The 23,922-nt window shown below is 35.8% G+C and overlaps 1 pseudogene; it reads right to left on the reverse strand.

Moving 5' to 3' along the window:
• Positions 1–1,107: 1,107 nt before the first annotated feature.
• LOC115902966 lies at positions 1,108–1,774 on the reverse strand (annotated as a pseudogene).
• Between the last annotated feature and the right edge of the window lie 22,148 nt (positions 1,775–23,922).

Here is a 23,922-nt window from a genome sequence, read left to right on the forward strand (position 1 = left end):
CTACACATGTCATTGCTCTACTGCCTGAAATACTCCTTCTCCTTGAGATTTTGGAACCATCACTAGAAAACTTTCTTTGCCACCCCTACTGTTTCTACACTAACAAGTATTCTGTATTTTAACACATTTTTTTGCTAACTCAGTTGCTGGGTGAACAAGAAATATTTTCCAAAGACCTGGACTCAAGGTCATGTGTCGAGTACTCCACTTGTGTGTCAGTCTGGTTATGGTTAGACTTAACAAAAGGAGACTGGTCACATTCATACAATGAGTTCTTGTCCCTGATTTCCTAAATGCACACCAGGTAGTCTCAATGTGTTAGTTTTACTCTGGTCTGGTTTTTTTGGTTTCAAGATTTTGAAATAATATTTTTGCACACCACAAGGGCAGTATTTCTATCATATGATAGCACAGCCTTTTTTATGGGTACTGAAATGTGGTATAAATACATGTACAGGTGTCAAAGGGTACAAAGCTTACAAGGCTGACATTTGAAGAACATATACCATTAAAGACAAACACTGGCTCATCTAAGTATTGCTTTTGGCAGTAACTGTGCATACTGACTTTGAAATTGCACAAAGCAGAAGCAGAGAAAAGTAGCATGGTGGACTGCCCAGGCAAACAGTGTTCAAGCTTGTTTCATATTTCTTTTTTTAGTAGCACAGATATACCGCATTATTTTTCCCACAATTCAAGTTAAAATTGGATCTTTGAAGGAAAACCTCCAAGAGAAAGAATTTGCTAGCATATTCTGAAAGTATTTCATACCAATTATTTTCAGAAATGTTGTATTACTGGTTAATCTAGATGCAAAAAATAAGTCTGTCACAAGATCACTTGTATATGACTAATATTAATTATATCAGAATCCATTTTCTAATAATATCTCCTAATATTCTATGGTAAAAAGTGTTAATCAAACCTTTGAAATACTAAAATAAGTTGTTCTCTGTGATATCTGAATATCTGTGACATCTACAGATATTCATTATGCATTGCAACATTAATTTACTAGGCTTCAGGGATCTGAAATACCAACATCCATGCTTCAGCACTTCTGCAAGACCTCTGCACTAAGCCTAACAGGCTGCTTGATGCCTGTGTTCACCCATTACTTGCTGATGCTTGGTCAACAACAAAAACTACTGTTTTTTCTAAACTCCTCAGCCCTGCTGCAAAATCTCCCAAAGCACCTAGTTCTTTACTTATATTGCATTGTTCCTTCTCTTGAAGCATCTTATTCCATTCATGGAGGTCTCTGTGCTGTTCTTGGAGAGTTTTCTCCTAACCTCCTAGGGCCTTTTTCTCATTTGAAGGGGCATATTCCGTTCTTGCAGAGCAAATTGCTGCTCATTGAGAGAGGAGAATTTTTTTTCACAAACAGCTTTTTTCCTCCAACTGAATGGCTTTGTTGTCCTCTTGAAGAGCTCTAAGGTGGTTCTTGAAGGCTTTGTGTTTTTCTCAGAAAGCCAAAATCTCATCCTGAAGAGCTTTTCCCTTCATTCATATCCTTTGAGAGACTTAATCTCTTCTCTGAGGGCTTTATTTTTTTGGCAAGCCTTTTGCTGTTTCTCAAGGTTCTTTGTTTCCTCTGAAGAGTCCCTATGCTTCCTTTAAAGGATTTTATTCTGTTCCCAAAGGACTTTGTTGTCTCTGTGGACACAGATTCTCCTGATAGTAGGCTTTGTTCTTAATATGAAAACTTTGTTCTTTTGCCGAAAATTTTGATTCTCTTCTTGAAAGACTAGATTCTCCTTCCAGTTTGGTTAAATCATGCCGTATGACAGGAGATGGCAAGTAGGAGTAGAAGCAGCAGTGATAAATTGCTGATGTTCCTTAAAGAATATTTATCCCTTGAGTCAGATTCTTTCCCACTCAGCTGTGCTACTCAGGGGCTGTGCTGTGGTCCAGGTGATTCCACCTTCCATATGCAGTAGTCATGGAACAGAGAATAGAGGTTAAATGTCCAAGTAAGTAAGTAAATAAATAAATATAGTACTAAATCTAAAATAAAAATAACAGTAAATCAATACTGACATTTGACAAGCACTGTATATTTTTGTATGTGCCGAAGTATGTTCAGCAGATTAAATTTCACAAGGCTAACTTGATTATACTATTTCCTCTTAGAGTCCTTTTAGGGTCCAAAAACTTTGTCAATTGTTCTCATTAACTTGATTATAACTGAGGTAGGGTAGCAATAAACACTTTTAATTGTTGTTTATTCCTTATTCTACCCTGCTGCAACAATGTTATATTGTTTGGATTTGAGCAAATGTACAGATTAAGTAGGATTTTTATAAGTTTAATTTCAATATAAAGGAAAATATTTTAAAATCAAATATGTTTTGGATATATGCCTGGTGTTTACTTGGAAACACTAAAAAATTAGTTAACATGCTGCTCAATCTTATAATTTATACATACAGCTAAATGCAAATACATATTCTAGCTGTTCAGAGAAACGATGTAATATCTGTGGAGTATCCAGCAGAAAAATGATGATAAATTAAGGAAATAATGCAATAGCTACCATTGTGTTATCCTTGAATCAGTGTGCTGTCTGGCAGCTCATGGCAGACCTGTCAGTGAGGCTATCCTCAATGATGTAATTTCAAAAGGCATAGCAGCAGTGACACAGCATTAAGAGGCAGTGGTAATCAAATAAGTTGCGTCCATATGAACTAAATCATTAGGGTTTGTATGTCTAGGGTTCTCTAGCAAGTCAGTCTTTATTTTTGTGAGTATTTTTTTAATATTTCTCCATCCATTATGTTAATTCAAAACATTATTTTCTGTCTGGCTAATTTTTTTTTTTTTTGCAATGGCATTGATGGCTGCCATGAAATATTTTCTTACATGGACTCTAAAAGTGAGCTTTTGCTTCTAGCTACCTTGGCATAAATTTGGGGTAACTGTAGTTATTTCTAAATTATAAGAAATTCCATTGATGAAACAATATATGGTCTCTATATTATTCAAAACAGACTAGCATCGGTATTCATAATTGCAAATATTTGAGTATATTTAACAAATGCACATGAAAAGAGAGAATTAAATAATAAAAGAGCATGATGGTAGGGTATTTGCAATCTTCATTGCCTCCCAGGTTACATTCTTTTTTCCAGCTCAAACAGGATCCATGTATTTTATGACAATCACTTTGCTTTGTTTGAAAAGAGGATGAATTACTTCAGACACATGAACATCTTAGATTACGCTGGTAACTTGTCTATTCCTTATGAATTTTGAGGGACAGAGGAATACTTTATTCCAACTAAAATATAAACCTGTTTCCAATATTTGTTATCCGATCAAAGCGACTGATATGTGGGGCTTTTTTAATCATGCACTATGTGCTCAGGATATTAAAAAAAGTCCAGTGAGCTTACAATTAAATTTGGCAATTCTGTTTAAATCACTACACACATCACATCATCTCTTTGTACTGTCCCTCAGCTCTGTTCTTTATGTTAATTAGGTAGGGGACTGAAATATGGCATGTAAAATGTTCAGTAATCCCAGGAGATGAATATATACAATTCCCACTGAAAACTTTACAAGATGATCAGCCCTCTGAATCCTTTTCTCCAGGATATTTGATTCCCCTGTCTGCTCACTCAAATTAAATAGGCAATGCAGATGAGTAATATTGAAACCTATAATAGCAAACAAGATCAGTATCTTGGGTTCATATATCTTTCCCAGGCTTTTTACCTCACTTTAAGTCCCCAAGAACTATTTAAATCTTATTTCTTCCATGCTTATCACCAAGATATATCTGAATATTATAGTTCAGGTAATTTTTTTTCCGCTTCTTTAAAAATGTCATAGTGATTAAAAAGAGGTAGTTCAAGTAAATCGGTAGCTTTTGTAGTTGTTTCCAAATATAAAGTGTAAAGTAACACTGGTTATTTTGACATGTAGGTCCCCTTATTTTATAATTTAGAAATATAAGTAGTAGGAAAAAGCTGTCAGTTTCAACAAGTGGCAAAGACTAAGGCCATATTTCCTCCTCAATCTACATAGTAAAAGAAAGAATAATCTGAGGTTTGCAAAGGAGGGAATTTTATAAATGCACTCCAGAACTGGACTAAAACCATACAGCTGAAATTATACCAATAATTATTTACTCCACTAGAAATGAAGGTAAACTTATCCTAACTCAGCTTAATGATGTTTTCTTGAGTCCTGTCACTAGTCACAGCAGTGAAGACATTGGTAGCTGCCCCTGCACTTCCCATCTTGATGTAATTGAAGACTCTGATGATGTCGCCCCTCAGTCTCCTCCAGGATAAACAAGCCAAGTGACCTCAGCCACTTCTTATAAGGCTTCCTCTCTAGCCTCTTCACTCTCCTCATGGCCCCCCTCTCAATGCTCTCTAGTAGCACAATGTCTTTCTTATATTGTGGCACAAAAGCTGCACCCAATACACAAGGTGAGGCTGCCCCAGTGCAGAGCAGAGCAGAACAATCCCCTTCCTTGCCCAGCTGGTGATGCTGTGTCTGATGCAACCCAAGACAGGGTTGGCCCTCCTGGCTGCCAGGGCACTGCTGACTCGTGCTCAACTTGCCATTGACCAGGACACCCCAGTCCCTTTCTGCAGCGCTGCCCTCCAGCCAGCCTCTCATTCCCCAGCCTATTGACACAAACTGTGTTGCCCTGTCAAAGGTGAGGAATCTGGCAATTGCCCTTGTGGGACATTGTACTGTTGGTATTTACCCGTCTCCCTAATTTGTTGAGTTTCTCTGCAGAGCCTTTCTGCCCTTGAGGGAGTTGATCACACTGCTGTTTAGCTATCAAAGTACATGGGAAATATAGAGAATGTGAATAGAGGGTTCTAAAATGACTAAAGTAAAGATTAAATAAATATTAAACGTTTTTATAATGTTTCAAATATTTCAAATATAATATTTATCTTACTATTGTAAGCAATTTTTGCAGTGAGGTCTATGATTGAAGGCTGTGAGAGTATATCATTGCAATGCATGCTGCTGAGGATTATTTCAACATGACAATGTGTGTAAAACCTAACATGATAGTGGCCTAGGCAAACTGATTTGAGTTTACCAGTTCTTAATTCTGGTTGTTCTGATCAGAAAGTTAAAAATACTCTTTTAAAAATAAAGGTTTAGACTATAGATTTTACAATGCAGTGAAATACAACAATCCAAACCTTTTAATGACACTCACTCTGAGTGGATGTACAGCAAAACAGCACACACATGGCATCTGTGAAAGAAACAGAAAAAGGATTTGAATTTCTGCCTTAAACTACACAAAACCTGAAGTATAAACTACTCTCACAACTTTTTTCAATGCCCCCATTGCCCACATTTAGTTTACTGCCCAGTGGAAATGAGTTGCAGAGCAGATATTTTCTTAACTTTCCAGGTGACACTAGCTAACAATTCCGATCAAACTCTGACCCCAAAATAGCTAGGCTTACAAAAAATGCAAAGTACAGGAAAAGAAGAACAGCATAGTTCAAAAAATAAGCTTATAAAATCAAAATTACACCCATTTTACAGCTTGTATTGCATATGCCAGTTGCTGCTGGAAAAAGCTAAAAACTCAGACTGGAACCTAAACACCCAACTGCCATATTTGGCCCATCTGGCACTTTTACCATTCTGACAATTTTATGCTGATGTAGCTTCTTTTTTAGGTCATTCAAACTTATGATTTCTCTCCCAAGTGGATATGAAATTTATGTAGTTGCTTCCAGGAGACTGAAAACCTGGGCTAAGACAGATCTTTGCTCTACCTGACGGAGATTAGCAGAGTACCACAGAGAGCAAAAGCTGATGGTGCTGTACATCTGTGCATTCAGCATTCGGTGGCACTAAGCCACTAGTCTCTTTTCTGCATGACCAACTGACTAATTACTTTACTTGGCCTTTCTGAATCCCTTCAATTAATGCAATGTGCAGTTGCACACAGTAATGGAGTCACCCATACAGAACAGAATCTGGGCCAGAATTAGGCTCTAAGTCCCAGAAGCACCTGTTACAAACACAGAATGTCCAGATGGTCTGGTCTTTGTGGGAAAGCGTCAAGAATTGACATATCTGTCTTTCTTACTTTGAATTTAAGGTCATGAACATGATTCTTTTGAAGCAGAAAGCCAATCATATTTAGGAAAAAAATCTAACAAAACCAAACAAACAAAGAAAACGGAAGGAAGGAAGGAAGGAAGGAAGGAAGGAAGGAAGGAAGGAAGGAAGGAAGGAAGGAAGGAAGAAGAACCTTAGGATAAATCCAAAACCCACTCCATTTGTAAATCTTAATAACCCAGTCAAGCTCATTGTTATCATGTTCTGGGCAGGCAAATGGGATTAGCCTGTGATTACAATGCAGCCTTCAATATAATTAGATAGATTTATTTAAACACAGCTGCAAACCATAAAAATGTGAAATATTTAGTGACTGTGAATTCCACAGTTTGTAAACTCGGACTTAAATTTCTTATCATCTATTTGCTTTGGTTTTGCTTAGAAACACTAGAAAATACTGCCCTTCTGTCACTCTCACTCTCTCTTTTTTGTTTAAGAATATCAGTTATTTGTGTTTATAACAGTGAGGATTGTTTCTGAATGTTAATTCATTTTCTAACAGTGCACTGCTTCATTCATGAGTGTCTTTTCTCCATTGGCAATAACCATGGAATTCTCATTCCATGCCTTCTGAGCTGCGTGAGATGGAGAAAGAAATACAGAATTTTATGTCAGATCCCAAAAAGCAGTTAGGATATCTCAAGAAATAAGCATGAACAATGGCAGTCATGGCTTCCTAATAAGATTGTTTTAATATGACAAATAATGGACGATATTAACAATAGTATAAGTAATGACCACCTGGATTATGCATTGCTATAAGCTCTTATTTTCCTATTTTATGTCTCCTTCCTTCCTTCCTTCCTTCCTTCCCTGATTCAGTGTGAGAGAAGTAAAAGAAAGAAAGAAAAAGAGTGAACTGAGGAAGGGAGGGAGGAAGCTATTTCAGTAGAAGGAAAAATTGAATAAAGCATATTTTCTGCCCACAAATTATTTAATATGTATCAAATGTTTGTTATTCTACTTAATGTCTATAAACTTTAAGAGCTTAAAGCAGTAACTGCCATATCCCTGCATGTTCACTTAACACAGAAAAAGAAATCATAATTAGCTTTCTGAGTTCCTAACTCGAATTTTAACAAGAGTAGTAATGAATTTGTATCAGTCATATGGGAAACATGCCTATTTTTATTATTCATAAGTGCTGAAATAATATTGGCTACTATAAATATGCAGGAGACATCCAGTACTTTTAATCATAAATTACAGTAGCTAAGAGCTACCAGCAATAATTATGGATTTTTTTTTATTTGATGCATTATTTTCCTTAGAATTTTGAGAAACTTAAATATATACAGAAGGATTTCTGTATTTTCAATGGCTCAAGAGACATATGCTACTTGAAATAAATCTAAATTAATTGATTCACATGATGCTTTAAAATGTGAATAATAAATATTTTACTGTACTTTTGGAACACTCTTTTTACAGAACCAATATTTGAATTTTAAAATGTGAAAAGACCATGGAAGTGGCATGGGGAAAGGATTATCCCAAGGACATAAAATGCAGTATTTGCTTTTAGTTGTAAAAAGTGATAGGAAAGCTAAGATGTTATTTTTGTAAAACAAATGGAAATACAACATAGGGCAATGCTGTTAACATTTCAGAAAGGCTGAGTGATGCCACATTATGCCTCATCCTCACTTTATTCATGTAGAAAACAGATGGAGTACTGCATACCCTAAGTTCTATGAAAGAACAGTGGATCCACTGGGGAAGGGCTACAGCTGTGGGCGCTTACCTTGATATTTTTTTATAAAAGCAAATCTGTGCATTCACCTGGTCATATCTGAGCAGTCAGATGGGGAGCAGAGCTCACCTTGAAAGCCACATATGTAAGTAAGAGGACGTCATAACAGAAAAACACTGGGCCAGATCCAACAACGACAGAGGTGAGGCTGCTGCAGCTCTGTGCTCCCAGGTGCAACTGGTAGCAAAGCTGAGCATATACAGCCAGTAGGCACATGCATATCGTCAGACATGTTCACCACATATATCATGGTATCATAGAACGGTTTGGGTTGGAAGGGAGCTTAAAGATCATCTAGTTCCAAACCCTCTGCCATGGGCAGGGACACCTTTCATTAGGCCAGAGTAAGCTCAAAGCCCCACCTAACCTGGCCTTGAATACTTCCAGGGATGGAGCATCCACAACTTCTCTGGACAACATGTCCCAGTGCTTTACCACTCTCACAACAAAGAATTTCCTTCTAATATCTAGTCTAAATCTACTCTATTTTAGTTTGAATCTATTCTCCCTTGGCTCCTGCAAATAGCCCATCTCTGTCTTTGTTGTAGGCTCCCTTCAGTTACTGGAAGGCTGTGATTAGGTCACACCCACATTCTTTTTTCCAGAGTGAAAATATACAAATGTACTGAACAACAAAATATTGACACATGGCCAGGCTTTTTTACCCCCATTACTCATTTATTTATCCATCCTTGCTCCTCCCCAAATAACGTAAATTCATTTTTCCTTCCTTTTATTCCTCCTCAAAACATCCCATGTTAAGCCATGTGCACTGCTGAAACAATCACCACTCAGCCACTATGTGGCCCTGTTACCATCTGAAGGTGGGGCAACTGAGCTTCTTGTCAATAATAGATCCCTTGGGGTGGATTAAAGTGAAATGATACTGAATTACTGGTGTTTCTATATATGTACAACAGGTTTGTTTTAGAAGAATTTGGTTGCATTGGAAAGGAGATATGTAACTCTTTTTGTTATTATCTATATAAAAGTATAAAGACATCACTTAAGAAAATATATAAGGAAAAGAAATGCAGAGAAAGAAAGGTTAAGGGCAGGTAGCAAAGATATCACCTGTGGATCCAGCAACAAGGCTTGTCTGTTGCAATTTCTATATCCATTGGATGTTGGACCACACTCTTGATCCATCAGGCGTGGAGGAAGCTCCCAAACCACAAAGTTCAACAGGTTAATGTTCAAGTGGGAATGCCCAGGTACCTCCCCTGGGGAGGAAGTTTTACACTGTCTATTGCAACACTGTGGATCATGTGTGGTCCTCTGGCTGGAAGGCCCCAGAAATGAGTCTGGAGGCACCTCAGGGATCTTTGATGGTTTATGATCCCGTCTAAGACATGACAGCTGCCTCTCACCTCAGCATAATTAAACAGTTATGTTCCATCAGAAGGGGTAAAATCCCTCAATCCTATGTATGAATGTCCCAATACCATCACAGGGGAAAATTTTGTGACTGGGACAGCTGTGTAAGAGAGGACACTGGCATGATAAAAACTATCTTACTTTGGAGGGTCTGCTTCTTATCAGACTCTTGGCTGAAAACCAGTTTCTTGCTAAACAAAGGTTGTTTTGTCCTGGTTATCAGTAATGAGGGCAGAGTATCATTTGAGCTCCCATTCCCACTATTGTCTTTCTGTGCTCTGTTGTGATTGTGGAGATGGCCTCTTACCACATTAATTAGTACATATATCTACTAGCACACAGACGGTCTGTGCAGTAGTCTGTTCCTAGAACCAGCTTTCTCCAATGAAAAATGAGAACTGACTGAGAGTGACCGTGACTAATCACAACTGCAAAAAAATATGTAGTTTAAAGCCACCGCTTCTATTGGACAGATGTGATGCTGGTGGAACTGCTGTGCCAACTGCTGTATCATCACCCATACAATTGTTTTAGAACAAGGAGTATTGCAAGAATTTAGCTACACTTTAACAGGAAGAATTACGCAAAAAGAAATCTATTTATCTTCCCGAATAATAACAGTTAGTAAATGAATCTTTCAAGTTGTTAAGGGGAAACTATATATATAATAGAAACTTATTTATAAATTTATATATACCATTATATATACACACTATAATAGATACATGCAATATTATATATGTATGATTAAAAATGACAAATTACATGTTTTCATGTCTTTTTTTTTTTTGCTTATTTTCATCTCACATGATGTGAAATTTATCCCAACTTAATTCTGATGTCTAACAGCTAAGCATTTAAATCCAAGTAAGTCATGACAGACTTTCTTCATAGTCATGTCAGAGAAATACATACCTCCAGGGTGAGATATATCTATTAACACAGGCGTCTAAGAGAAGTAAAATGAATCATCACTATCATCTAGATGGGTTTACTTTTGTTCTTTAATTTTCAAGCTGACTAGCAAAGCTTAGATATCTGTATTTTAGGTAAATCAAGTAGTTAGAATCCAGCATCATGTAACAAAGGTACAAAGCAGCTGTCAGAGAATTTCCCCACATCCATCTCAAATGTGAAATTTTCTTTTATTACATCCTTTCCATAAGGCAAAATGCTATAAATGATCCAGAAATTAAATGTTGATAGCATTTTCTACTTCCTTTGAAAATGACTTTGTGAAATTCATAGTCATGGGCACACAGGTAATTTAAAAGAATAAGACCTAATTTCCTGGAACATACCAAATCAGTATCTGACAGAGAAAAGACATTTTTACAGTATCTTCCTAACTAGATTTGACATAAATATGAAGGAAGAATTAACATCCCAAAGCATGTCATGCCTCCACTCCTATCTGTTCAATCAGAGACAGGCTGAAGCTGTAGCTCTCCTCATCATTCTTAATAACAGCAAAAGATCCTCGGCTCAAAGATGCACCTGAAATCAAAATCCTCATTTAATTATACTTGCTTAAAAAAACCCATAACCTTTCTAAGAATCATTAACAGTTTGCTATACTCAGACCTCTTCATCTGCATCTGCCTCTCTGAATAAACACCATGACAGAACTTGAAGTTAGATTAATATCCTATATTTGGATTAGTTGCATAGAATCCCTTCACAATAAAATGGATACTTAAAAGATGTAATCCATCTTGTCCGAAATTTGGCATTTAAAATAGACTATATCAATTGTTCCTCAATGTGGGAGACTGGAGGAGAGGCTGACTGGCTTAAAACAATTAGTTTGGAAGTAGTGGGGAACAAGGCAAGCTCAGCCGTAGGTGGGACAATGCTCTGCTTCCCCCGGCACCCCTGAGCCTTCTCGTGCTGTGCTGTGATCACTGCTGTAATGGGGGTGGTCGGCTGCAAGGGCCAGCTGGGAACATTGTGGCTCTGTGTGAAATGCAGGCACAAGATTTTGGTGCTGAAATCAGCATAAGCTCATCTGGAGGAGGGACCCAGCAGACCAGAACAGATAAAAGTACAGTGACATGTGCTGCGAGGCACACCTGACCACCCCTGGGTTTGAAAGCATCTGAGATAATGCTGAATTCTAGAGTGGTGACTTTCTCTTTCTCTTTCTCTTTCTCTTTCTCTTTCTCTTTCTCTTTCTCTTTCTCTTTCTCTTTCTCTTTTCTTGTTCTTTCTTCTCCAATCTTCTCCTTGAAAGATATTGTAAGCCAGGCCAAAAATTTCTAGTCAATATCTTGTTAAGTGCCTTGCTGTGTCTGGATAAGTTAAAGACTGCTAATTGAAAATTTGCCACATGACATATTCAGTTGGAATGTTCTAAATGTTGCAAGAAAAATTGAACCTCCTGAGAATTTTGTTGTTTTTCCCAAGCACCACCCAGAGTAAATCCAAGTATGCTCCCCTAAATCAATTGATGTACTGTGGCATGAGACTTTTTTATTGTATGAAATAAACACTCAGGGCAGGAGACTTTTCTCCTTTTAATGCCTTTATTAAAAGTGATCAGCTCAAGATTGGGAAGCTCAACGGGTCTGCAGTCCCCGTTTCTTTCCAGCGTGGCTCAGAGGGGAGGAGGATATGCGCTTTGTCCACGAGGGGGCAAGCCGGGAGGGTCCGATCCTCACAGGCGTCTGGGCAACCCTGTGTTTCTGCTTTTCCCTGCCTCCCGGCTTCAGGTCCTGGTCTCAGGCAGCTTCTGTAGTCGTGAGGGCACCAAGTCTCCCAACATCTCTGCAGGTCCAACGCTGTCCTTTCCAGAATACTCTAGTTTCTCACTTTATATTTGCTCGTTGTTTTGGGGTTTTTTAATTAATCGCCATGGTACACTGGTTCTCAAAATCTGCATATTTTGTTTTTCTCCCTGACTGGGAGCGTACCTTTGCCTTAGGGCAGCGTTTTAATACAAAAAACTATTAACTCGAACGACTTGTAATAACATAACAATTACACGTCGGAGCGCTGCAGGTCTAAAAATTTTGTAACTTAGTTTTTCTACAGAAATAAAATTTACCCAAATTCTGTTCATAACATTGTACATCTTTGAATACAGAAACTTAAAGCAACTTGCTCAGTTGTAGGTATGTGCTCGGAATCTTTTCCCAGCTGTTCTGAATATTCTCCTCTACTTGGTATAAAATATCATTAACACTCTGCTTGGTATAAAGATCACTATAACTCTTTGCTGAAATCAGTATTTCACAAAATATGTCTTCAGATGACATTCAGTTGTGGGACCAAGAAAATATAGGCTTGGTTGTCTACAGAACACCAAATTTAGATGCTGTATACAGGTGGGTTTTTACTAGAAGTATTTGAAGGAAGTTTTGAATTTAATGAAATATAAGAGAAACTTCTGTCAGGCAATTCAAGGTCTCTTTATTTGCTGGATTTGCAAAGGTGATTCCATGCTTTGAACTCTTCTGTTTCATACTGGATTGATAATAGAAAAACAAATTCAGGTACCTAAACACAGGGTAATTACATTCAAATCAATCTGTACTACTTACTGCATTGCTTTTATGCCCATACTCCATTATACCAGGGTTTTTTATTGCTCACATCTAAGAGAAAACACAAAGGGGCATGATTTAGCTTCAGAAAAACCCATGAAATATGCATGCCTTTCTACATATAAATAATTTGTCTTCAAATTCTGCCTTAATTAATGTATATATTCTTCTCTTATCAAATTGTAAAGTAAGGAAAGTTCAGCCCCTAAACTGGTCATTTCAATTCATACAGATTTCGGTTAAATTATGGGGAAAAGTAGTATTAAATTCTGCTTCTATGACAAAGTAACATGCTCAGTATGTAGTGGAAAGGCTGTGGATGTATCTATCTAATGTAAAGCATTTATATGTCTATCTAAGGTAATGCATGTGACATTGTCTCTCCTGGCATTCTCCTGCAGAGGCTGGCTGCGATGGGTTGGATGGGTTCACTCTTTGCTTGGCACAATACTGGCTGGATGGCTGGGTCCAGAGAGTGATAGGTGGCTGGTCGCTAGGGGAGTTCCCCAGGCCTCAGTATCAGGGACAGTGCTTACATCTTTATCAATGACTGAGACAAGGGGATTTAAATGCAACCTCAGTAAGTTCAAAGATGACACCAAGTTTAGGTGGAGGTGTTGATCTGCTGGAATGGGGGAAGGCCCTAAGAGATCTTGACAAACTGGAACGAGGGGCTGAGGATCTAATTTCAGAATGAGATCGCTATTACAGAAGCTGAGAGTCGGCTCACAAATATCTGGTATTGAAATGAAAAGGACTGAAATTTAGAATTTTAGTAACTAAGATATTTCTGTACTTGGGAATTAAACAGTGGCCAGGAATCTTCTCAGGCTGAAATTTGACCATCTATCCAGTTGTGCTCTTAAAAGGGCCTTTAGCATGGGTTTTGATCATAGGCAAATTTCAGAACAAGGCATAGGCCATGGAGCAACTTTATAATTGGTTGTTTTGTAATTTCAGAGTTTAGGACCATCAGCATAAGCTGCTCTATTCTAGTTTGCCTTGGTGCTAGCTTAGTTTGCTAGCACACGTGCAACCCAGATAGTTTCCCTAATGTTAATTTGGGGATAGGTTTTGAAGATATTCATTGTGTTTTATTTTAGTTTCAAATTCATCAAGATAGACTTTGTGTATCCCAATAATGGCATCTTTGTGAATAGCCATCGTAGCTAAGCAAAAGCTTATGACAAAGAATAGTACAGTAGTCTACTGAAGAAATATTTTCTTTACTCTTTCAGATAGAAATTCTGCTCTTAGAGAGGTTTTTTCTTATGATTTCCTAAATGAGGACCAGGTGTTTATTCTTATCTTTGTCCTGGTTTAAGTTAGAGCAAGTATTGCACCTTCAGAAGGCTATTAATATCCTTAACCCATCTAGGATAGCTAGAAAACCTCTTGGCAAGCTTCTATTCTTTTATTTGTGTTCTTTTTGTTACTCTAAATTTTTTAGTCCAAATTCAGTCTTCAAAGGAATTACTCTGACTCTCTTGGGAAAACTAGTGTTTTAAAAGGGAGATATCAATTTGACAGCACTAGTAACTGGGGAAGAATAGACTTCATCTGATTATCAAGATTGAATGACAACATTATCTATGTTGACACAAAATGCTTGGATCAAAAAACCATATAACTTGCTCAGTATAGTTCTGAACACGGAAAATAGTTTTTTTAGTAATAAATTCTTTACCTCCTCTAACAAAGGGAGTACGTGATAATGCATGCAGGGTCTTGCTGAAATCTTGAAGCATGTGCAATTTGTTGAGAGATATGTAACTTGGAAAACAGGAACAGTAATTCCAGGAGAAATATTGTTTTTACATAATTCATTAGACCTCTTTATTTTTTCTTCTCTCTGTGGCTTGGATGTGTGTGACCTTAATAACTTCAGTGATATCACCTCTAAATTACAGCACAATGAGATAAGTCATGCCATTGTACCTGCCTGAAAACTTGCCTTGGAGGCTTTAGAGCTAAAATCCAAACAGCTTTCTAAAGAAAGTTTTTTATTTTTTTCCTATGAGGTCCTTGAAGACAGAAAACAAACACCCTGCTCACAGATAACTCCTGGTCTTAGTACTATACTGCGGCATGCTTATCCTCCCATTCTGCTTCTGCACCTAATACACAATGAGCTATCCTAGCAGCATCTCTATTGGTATGGATAGAAAATCTAATCTTGAGGGAGATTTTAGGGAGCAACTGAGGCTTACATCTGTTACCTACATGATTCTTATTAAAAGTGAAGGAAGATGTGTAATTCTAGTGCCTGAACATGGTGGCATCTTAGATATTACATATTAACCTGTGGCTGATATCTGCCAGCCACAGATTTCCCTATTCTCCTGAAGGTCCTGTATCATATATGCCAGCCCCATGCATGTGTTGCATGCATTTTAGTAATTCAAATGCTGCTATATGACTACATGACACTACCCAAATTATTGCTTTGATTTGCCATGTGAGTTAATCCTGATTTGCAGACATGGAATCAACATGAAGTTACAAAATCTATGGGAAGAAGAGCATTCAAGCAGAGAGACAGGTAATATTCAAAAGTTCCACGAGCTCCTTTTGGTTTGTAAAAGCCTGCCAAAGTTTGAATATGTTAAAAAACGTTATCTCAGCCCTGTAAGGAAGAAGAGCAGGTTGAAAATCTCAGTGGCAGTCTCCTCTAAAATGTCTTAACATATCAAACTTAGCCTGACTACTGCCAGCACGGTTGTATTTATTTATTTATTTGCTGAAAATGCTGTACTGACAGACTCACTTTCCTCTTTCTGCTGTTATCAGAAGCAGAAACAACAAATTCCTTTATCTTCCTCTATTCTTCTTTTGTCTCCCCAAAATGCCAGAATATGTCTTTTATCAACAGTTTCCTTTACACCATGTTCTGTTCTTTGGCTTCTGATTTTTTCATTGACCTATTGGATCCTTTACTGGTAGTCCTTGTCAGCTATCATTCATTTTAGCAGCTAAAATTTGTTTTCTAGTACTGTCCTCATTGTGTCAATTGTCTCCTACTCAATCCCATAAATATGTGTGATGCGAGCAGAGGATTTTGCCTGTTGATCACACTGCACAAGGGAGTGATGCTTAAACTGGTACTACAATGGAAGACACACATATGTACAAAGTAGTGGATCTCATACTCTGAATCTACACAGCTGCAAGGGAAGCAGTGTAGAATAATACGAATTTGCTTTCCTTTTCAAACTATTACTATACTCAACTCCAACAACCTAGCATTTAATAACTTCTTAAGAAGGAAAATGTATTATACTTCAATACATGTGCAAAGAAAAGAAAAGGTCTTTTTTCTCTTTCAATATTCTGCTATAGAACAAAATACATAGGGTTCAACTTGTCTCTGGGCAATGATATTAAAGGAAATAGTAATACAAAACAATAAAATCTGCTAGGCCATCAGAATCTGGCTTGTCTTAATTTGCTGGACACGGATCCTGGTCTGCTGGTGCTGCACTCCCAAGCACAGCTCGTGTGGCTGCAATTATGACTGAAATACAGACAGATATCTGGATAACTTATGCACATCTGAACACACTTGATGCAAGCCTAAATGTTTAAAAATCATTTTTATGAAGAGTATTGGATTAGTTTTTCAAAAATAGTAATGGGTGGGCTACATAAATTGCAAAATTCAATTATTACAGAAGTTAAACAGAATAATTAAGACTTTTTCTTTTGTATTTTGATATTGAACTAGGAAGGAATTAAATCTAGAAGAATGCCTGGTTATGAATAAAATTTCAAGGTATAAAAGATGCAATTTCTGACAGTTTCTGATAAAAATAGTATTTTGCAAAAATCATTTCTTCCTGCTCCCAACTGCTGTATGGTAGCACAAAGATATATTATTGTGTAGCTCTGTGAATGCAGTGAATTCATTGCTTATAAATAGACCTCCACAACAAAATTCCTCTGTTCAAGTGATAGATATTTATTCAGTTGCATTTTTCTTCATTTTAAAAAGGACAGGAATTTCAAATTACATACATAGCATATATTTATAGGTTTAGAAAATCTTTATGTTCCTCCTGTAAAATAGTTTTGAATGCCAGTGTACTGAAAAGCAGAGGCAGTAACTGACAAAAAATCATTTGTATCCAGAATTTCAAAATATTCAACTCTAATGTTTAGAGCAGACAGAGAATCTCTTTTTGCAGAAGTAAGAATGCTTGATAATATAACTTTCATGTAAGCAAGAAATATAAATATCTATTATTACAGATTACATAATGCATTTATTCTTGCTCTTTCTGAATGAATAAGACATAACTTTTACTCAGGATTTTTGACAAGTACTCATTTTTTTTGCTGTGCTAATTTTAATTCCTCAACCTGCTATTTTGGAGGACTGAGAAAAATTAGGAAATAAAATTTTCTGAAAGTTAGGATATTTATAAAGTATTTTACATTGAGAACTCTTTACTTATAAATGCAAAATCCCAATAATCTGAAGATCTTAAACAAAATGTTAAGTTCATGTTTTGCTTGGTTTTCATGGCTTGTAGTCCAGATATTTATTTGCTTCTGCCAAAAATTAATGTTAAAATTAAGTGGATCAAAATGATGAACTCTAATATAACTATCTAATCTCTGATATATCCGCATGCCTTACATATCTTAAAGAGTTTGGATGAATTTTTATCATTTGGGAATGACATAGAGATCCTTACGTCTCTGGATATCAGAACAGTTTGTACATAAGCAAGTAATGCAGCACTTATTTACTATGTAAGGTAAATGTTACCACACAGGAGACTTAAGCAAGAAAAGTGTGTGTGTGAAACGCAAAAATCAAATAATGATGTGATGTACTATAGCATTTCTTTTCTGGCTATCAGCTTTTGTTGGGAATCTGCACATCTGGTTTCTTGACTAATAGAGTTGTAATTATGTACAGATCAGTGAGTTAGGAGATAATGATGTAATTTCAGCCAATAGGAAAAAAAATTCCAGAAGACAACTAAATTTCAAATGCACATTTTTCTGTATGTTCCTATATACAAGAAAGTCACAAAAAAATGTGGTCAATGCAGTCCCAAACATATGGAAGACTAAGACCTAAGTCTTAGAGAGAGGAAGTTGACAGCCAAATGGAAGACCAGGATACCTCAGAATATCTTATGTAGTGTTAAATAACTACAAATAGGCAAACAAACAGTGTTTACCATACATGCCAGGTTCTTTAATGACACTAAATAAAATCACCTTCTATATAATAAAATCACCAAGAGATCAAATGAAGAAAATATTTTGATGGGCTATAGAAAAAGAAAAACACCAAATATTTGCAATTCCATCAAGTTTAGACCACAATATTTTGAATGTGGCCTAAATAAATATAAGCAGAGGTTTTCTCCATAATAAGGAAAGTTGTAGGTTAAACAGGAAGATGTCACCAAATAGTGTGGCCTACTCAAAAATTGTTAGACTTTCCCACCCTGAGATACATGCTTCTGTACACAAGCCTTTCTTTAGTAACTCACACCTCTTCAGATTGCCTAAACATTAACATGCAGGACCATTCAGGATGCTCTGGAGCTTACCAGACACACTGGCATGAAAGTGGGGGAGGCAACAAGGACCCTGAAGAGATCCTGGCCTCACTGCTGCAACTGCTGAACGTTGTGTAGTGTGCAGCAGTCGAACTGGGAAGCCGCTGGCTGTTCAGATGAAAGGCTAGATGGCTTCCTCTGGGGATGTTAGCAGTGGTGTCACAGGATTCAAGTAAAGATCAGATGTCTAGCAGTGTTTCAAAAGACAGAAGTATCCTACATGACCTCCAGAAGCTTTTCAAACTTAATTTGTGTTTTAAAAAAATCCAGAAAAAATGTTACATTTATACGTAGATAAATAAAAAAACTGTATCTATATTTGAAACCTTTATTTTTAATAAAAATTACATCAATTACATTAGAACAGAAACCTTTATAGTGCACTTTCTAAATCTCAAATGAGGCCTTGCCAAAGAAAGAGAGTTCCAATATTTTAAAAAATTAAAAAGTATTAACTTTGATATAACTTTGAAGGCAGTGGACAAGTGGTGGTTTGAGGTGGTGCAGTCACCCCACATTAAGCTTCCCCACTTAATAAGTTAATTCAACCTAAAGGAGAAATAGATATAAACCATCAAATATCACAAATTACTGTCTTTATTCAGAGCATGTATCTGTGACTTCAAAAGGGTGTAAGGAAATCGAAAACTAGAATTTGAAGGTCAAATTATTCTACAGAATAACTCCATTGACACCAGCAGAATTATTATGAGTATGCATTTGCTTTCCTGTCATAAGTGGCATAAGGAAAAGAGAGAAACAGTTTTACAGAGCTTCTAAATTAGCTCCATCTCATCTCTCCCATCTATTCTGTCCCAAATTAATTCATCCTGTCTTCCTTTTCTGCAAGTAGCAAGAAATGAAAAACAACCCAAACTACAACCACGCTTTTCTTGAAACACATTTGTCAGTGGCAATTTTGAATGGAACATTTCCTGCCTAAACAGGTAGTTGATTAATTTGTTCATGTTTAAACAAGAACTCTAGAGGCAGAACCGAAAAAACATCTTTGTTTTTCACAATACAGAACCTGGAATAGACACAGTCCTGATCTAACTGGAAAGGCTAAATAGACATTCATCTCTGCAATACAACATCGGCACCAGTGCTGTAAGTGCCATGGAGGAGAGAAGGAGGGGGAAGAACTCTCAGTTGCTGCTTCCCCTTGCATTGCCTACAGGATCTGAGGATCTGTGTTCAAATTAAATTAAAATATTAAAATAGTATCATTTGAAGCAGTGGTTGCTATTATATTGATAAAAGGCAAGCTTGGGCAATGGTGAATTTCCACTGAAGATCAGTTCTGGAGAGCTGATGTCTAGTCTACCAGCTCTGTGAATATTATGTGGTGATGAGGCATTGACCATGGAAAAATAGAAGGTTTGGAACATTCCTCTTGCTAAGCTGGTTTGTCTCAGTACTGGCACAAAAAAGACATTTTTTGAAACTGCTTTATCCAGGTTACTCAGTGCTTTAGAACTAAAACCTTCACTGTCAAGAAGAGCCCACACTGCTCCAATGATGATACTATATATTTTTTTTCCTAAAGATCTGAAATGTTTTTTTTTCCCTTACTCCCATGGCTTTTTATATGTGTTCTGATAGAAGCCAAATATGTATTAAGGAAAAAAAAAAGATCAATTTTTTTTAGTTGTCTTATTGTGGCTAGTTGTTTTCTTTTTTTTTTTTTTTAAAATTTTGGATTTATGGACCAATTGTTAAAGTATATCTTAATATATAGATTTTGGAAAATTGCTGATGAAAATATACACACTAAAAGATATTTAGTAAAATTTTCCCTGATACTGTTTTTTTCTTAACTGTGAAGAAAATTACTGCCATATAAGAACTGAAAATAAAGAAATCATAAATCCAAATACACAAAACCAAATAAAACCTGAATGTTTAGCAATTTTTGCAGGGAAAAGCAATTCCATAAAAATTCAGTTGTAATTTAAAAATAAATCTGTGAAGTGCAATGCAAGACAAAGCCAAATTCTGTATGCAATTATTTTGAACGTGTAATAGGACTAGTTTTAAAGCTTCATTGGCAATTGTCTGTTTAATTAGGCTTGTAATACTGCACATCCAAATACCCTGTGTTTAACTCTCACTTGGACTAATAGTTGAAATTGCTCCTGAGGTAGTATTTCCATGTATTTACATTCATGCAATTGCACATTAGTGTGGCTCAAAATGCATGCTTTAAATGGGCATAGCCATAAGACAGTACTCAGTCAAGATGACAAAATAGTCAGCTTGCTTGCTGTTTAGGAAATGTAAGATTAATCCAGGAGATGTCTGTCACAGACACTGAGAGATTTCTTTAATTATTTCAATTGGAAAACTTTGGAATTTTAAAAAATATTTTGTTATTGCAGAGTTCTGATTGAAAAGTCAATATATTTATCTGGAATAAATGAAATCAAGATGCGTCACATGTTGTTCCTCCACATATTTTATGTTTGCATTCTCTGCTTGTTTTGAGACCTGATTAGAGTATGTCCTGTACCATTTCTATGTCAAAAAGTAATGGTGATGAATCATAGAAATAATGAGTGCTGAATACAGTACATGAAGGAAAATGTAGAGAAAGACAACAAATTCAACCTGTATTGCGTTACTTTTCACAATTCACAAAAAGAAAAAAAAAAGGAATTTGGAAATTATTGGTGGAAAATGTAGGTTTTCGATCAACAGGCGTTGAGATTTAAAAAAAATCTAAATAACAGAAACGTGTCCTTTGAAAAAAGATATTTGAAAGAAAATACATAATTTGCCTATTTTCTAACATTTAAGAAATTCATCTGCTGAAACCAAATGAATTTTAAGCAGACTTGTAGTATCATTTTAGTCTAATGAATTCCATTTGAAGGAAAATAAATCCAAAATTTAAGTGAAGATAATTTTTATACTTTGAAAATATCACTTCCATTCAATTTCATGGCACTGAAGAAATCAATAGAGTGACCACATGATCAACTCAGATCTCATTTTACACTGTTTATTTTCTGTATATTCTGTGTTATTCAAGTCACAGGAAGCTTAGGTGCTAAGTATTCATAAAGTTGACCTATATTAACTAATAAGAAATGCCAGTTACTTAGTAAGAAAAAGAAGAAAGGAAGCCTTCTGAAGAGTGGCTGACTTTGTGAATTCTTCCCAAGACATCAACTGGTTACAGTAAAACATATCTTTTTCCAATTTAGACTCCCACACTTGGAAAGTAAATTTATGTGTTTATGATTTGGAGCTGAAAAGCACTTAAAACTGCTAGTGTTAAAATTTTAGAATTTAGTTGAGCTGGCTTCTAATTATTATGCACTTCTTATCTAACAGTACTAAAAACATTAAAGTAGAAGCAAACTCTCCATCTGTGAAGACAGTCTGTATGAAAAAAGATTTCTTGTTTGGTTATAGCTGATACTGATTCTGTGATTTTCTGCATTTAGAATACTTAAATTTAATGACTGCCATTAAGCATAAATGCTTCAGTAGTTAATCCCATGCTCAAACTGTAAATATATCTAGCATTTGTGGGTACTGAATGAGTAATATTCTTCTACGCAGGCTCCCAGACTATGAAAGTATTTTTGGTAGAAGGCAAATGTGTCCAGCTGTATTTTATCTGTTAAATCAATACATATACATTTTATCTGTGATATAAACAGTATTTATACATACATTCACAGCCACTTCCTGCTAGGTGATATAGAGCTCAATAAAGGAACTGGAAATGTTACCTTAAATTTTACAAGTAGTCTTTTGACAGGCCCATTTTTTAATTTATACACTGAAGGATAATCAAGACTAATTTAGGTTGTAATTACTCAGTGCAATGTCTGAAATAGATATTAACTTTCACAAAAGTTTTATTTTTAGTAACCTCTGTTTCATCTGTTTAACAAAAGCAGCAGACACCCTTTGTACTGTGCTCTCCAGTAGAAGCTGATACCAGAAATACTATAGATACTATATAATATACTATGGAGTTTTATTTAAAGTAAGGTAATAAGCAGACAGACTATGGATTAAAGGACACTGCTCTGATGTCTAGTCACTTTTCTGCTTAATGTCTGCTTTTCTTGGTGCAGAGATATAAAACCCCCCAAAACTTAAGACTTCTAAAGAGAAAAATCTACCTGTCTACCATGGAAATCTACCCATGGAAAATAAGAAAAGTATAGTTGTTTGGGTACTGTGTGTGATGTGAAGATGGGGTACTTATTATTCCTTCAGATGTGTTTCAGTTGTAATTTCAGCAGAAGTCTTGTTTTCAGTATTTCTTGAAGTTTTTCTTAGAGGGAGATAGTTATAACAGTAAATCCTGGTTTAGATATCAAAGTGTAAATATACTGAACTACCTATCATCCTATTTTAAAGAATGTGGTCCTCATTGTTAGTACTAAACACACTGATTATGACTGCTTTTATATTTGGTTCGAGTTAATTTTCCTTAAATCTACCCAAAGCATTGTACTTTTTGTTCTGGGAAATATTTTTTTTTCCCTAATTCCATTTTAAAGCAAAATAAAATATCAGCAGTGGTTTTTCTGGGTTTTAGGGTTTTTTAATAGCACAAGGGAAATCTAGCCACACGTATTATATTTTTTTCTCAGTTGAGAGGCATCCTGGAGGAAATTTTTATCTTTCTGCTGGAGAATATGTCATTTTTGTCTGAATTTCAAAAATCATAATGAGATTGATGTTCAATGAAATAACATTTTATAAAACCTCTCACTCACAGTAATGTTTTTACTCTCCTTAATAGTGTCCCTGCTGAATAAATCATATTTCTAAGCTGATTTTACTGGTTACTAATGCTTATAAAATGAAAGTATTGATGGATAACAGTGTTATTCGCTATTCCCACGATCATTTCAGGAAATTTTTGGCTAGACAACAATCATACAACACAGGAAATAGACATGACATCCCTTTGCAAGGGACATATTTAAACATTATTATTATATTTGAGACAATGGTATTGTTATTTTAGGTTTTACTTTACTATTTTTCTTTTTTATAAATTTAAGAAAGGAGTTGATGTTATTATCATCTGAACCCTTTGCTTCAAGTGTCAATTATGTTACAGTTCTAGAAGTATTTCCACTACAATAATATCTGCAACCTGTTAGGTCTATCAAATCAAGTTAGAAAAAGCCCTTAATTTTAAATATTTTGTTCTTAGCCACTTTCAATTATTTGGTTAGGTAGTTAAAGATTACAGCAAAATGAGAACTCAGTATATGTAAGAATGTAAAGAAATATCTTTGTAGAATGTAGACTGCTAATTTTACTGAACAGTCTGCTTAGCTCTGATATTGTATTATATATATCAATTATATTTGTAGATTTGACTCTCTAGTTTGGTAAAAATTTTCTTTATATAGCCAATCCAAATGAAAATACATGTAAGAAAAGAAGACAGTACAGTATTCCTTTTCTTTTAATATCTCAAAAGTAGTTATCACTGACTTATGTGCTACATAGTTCCACTTTCATCCCTTGAAATATGATGGCTAAATTCCATTTTAGCAGAGATGAA

The sequence above is a fragment of the Camarhynchus parvulus genome, chromosome 1 (assembly GCF_901933205.1).
Source record: "Camarhynchus parvulus chromosome 1, STF_HiC, whole genome shotgun sequence".
NCBI lineage: Eukaryota > Metazoa > Chordata > Aves > Passeriformes > Thraupidae > Camarhynchus > Camarhynchus parvulus.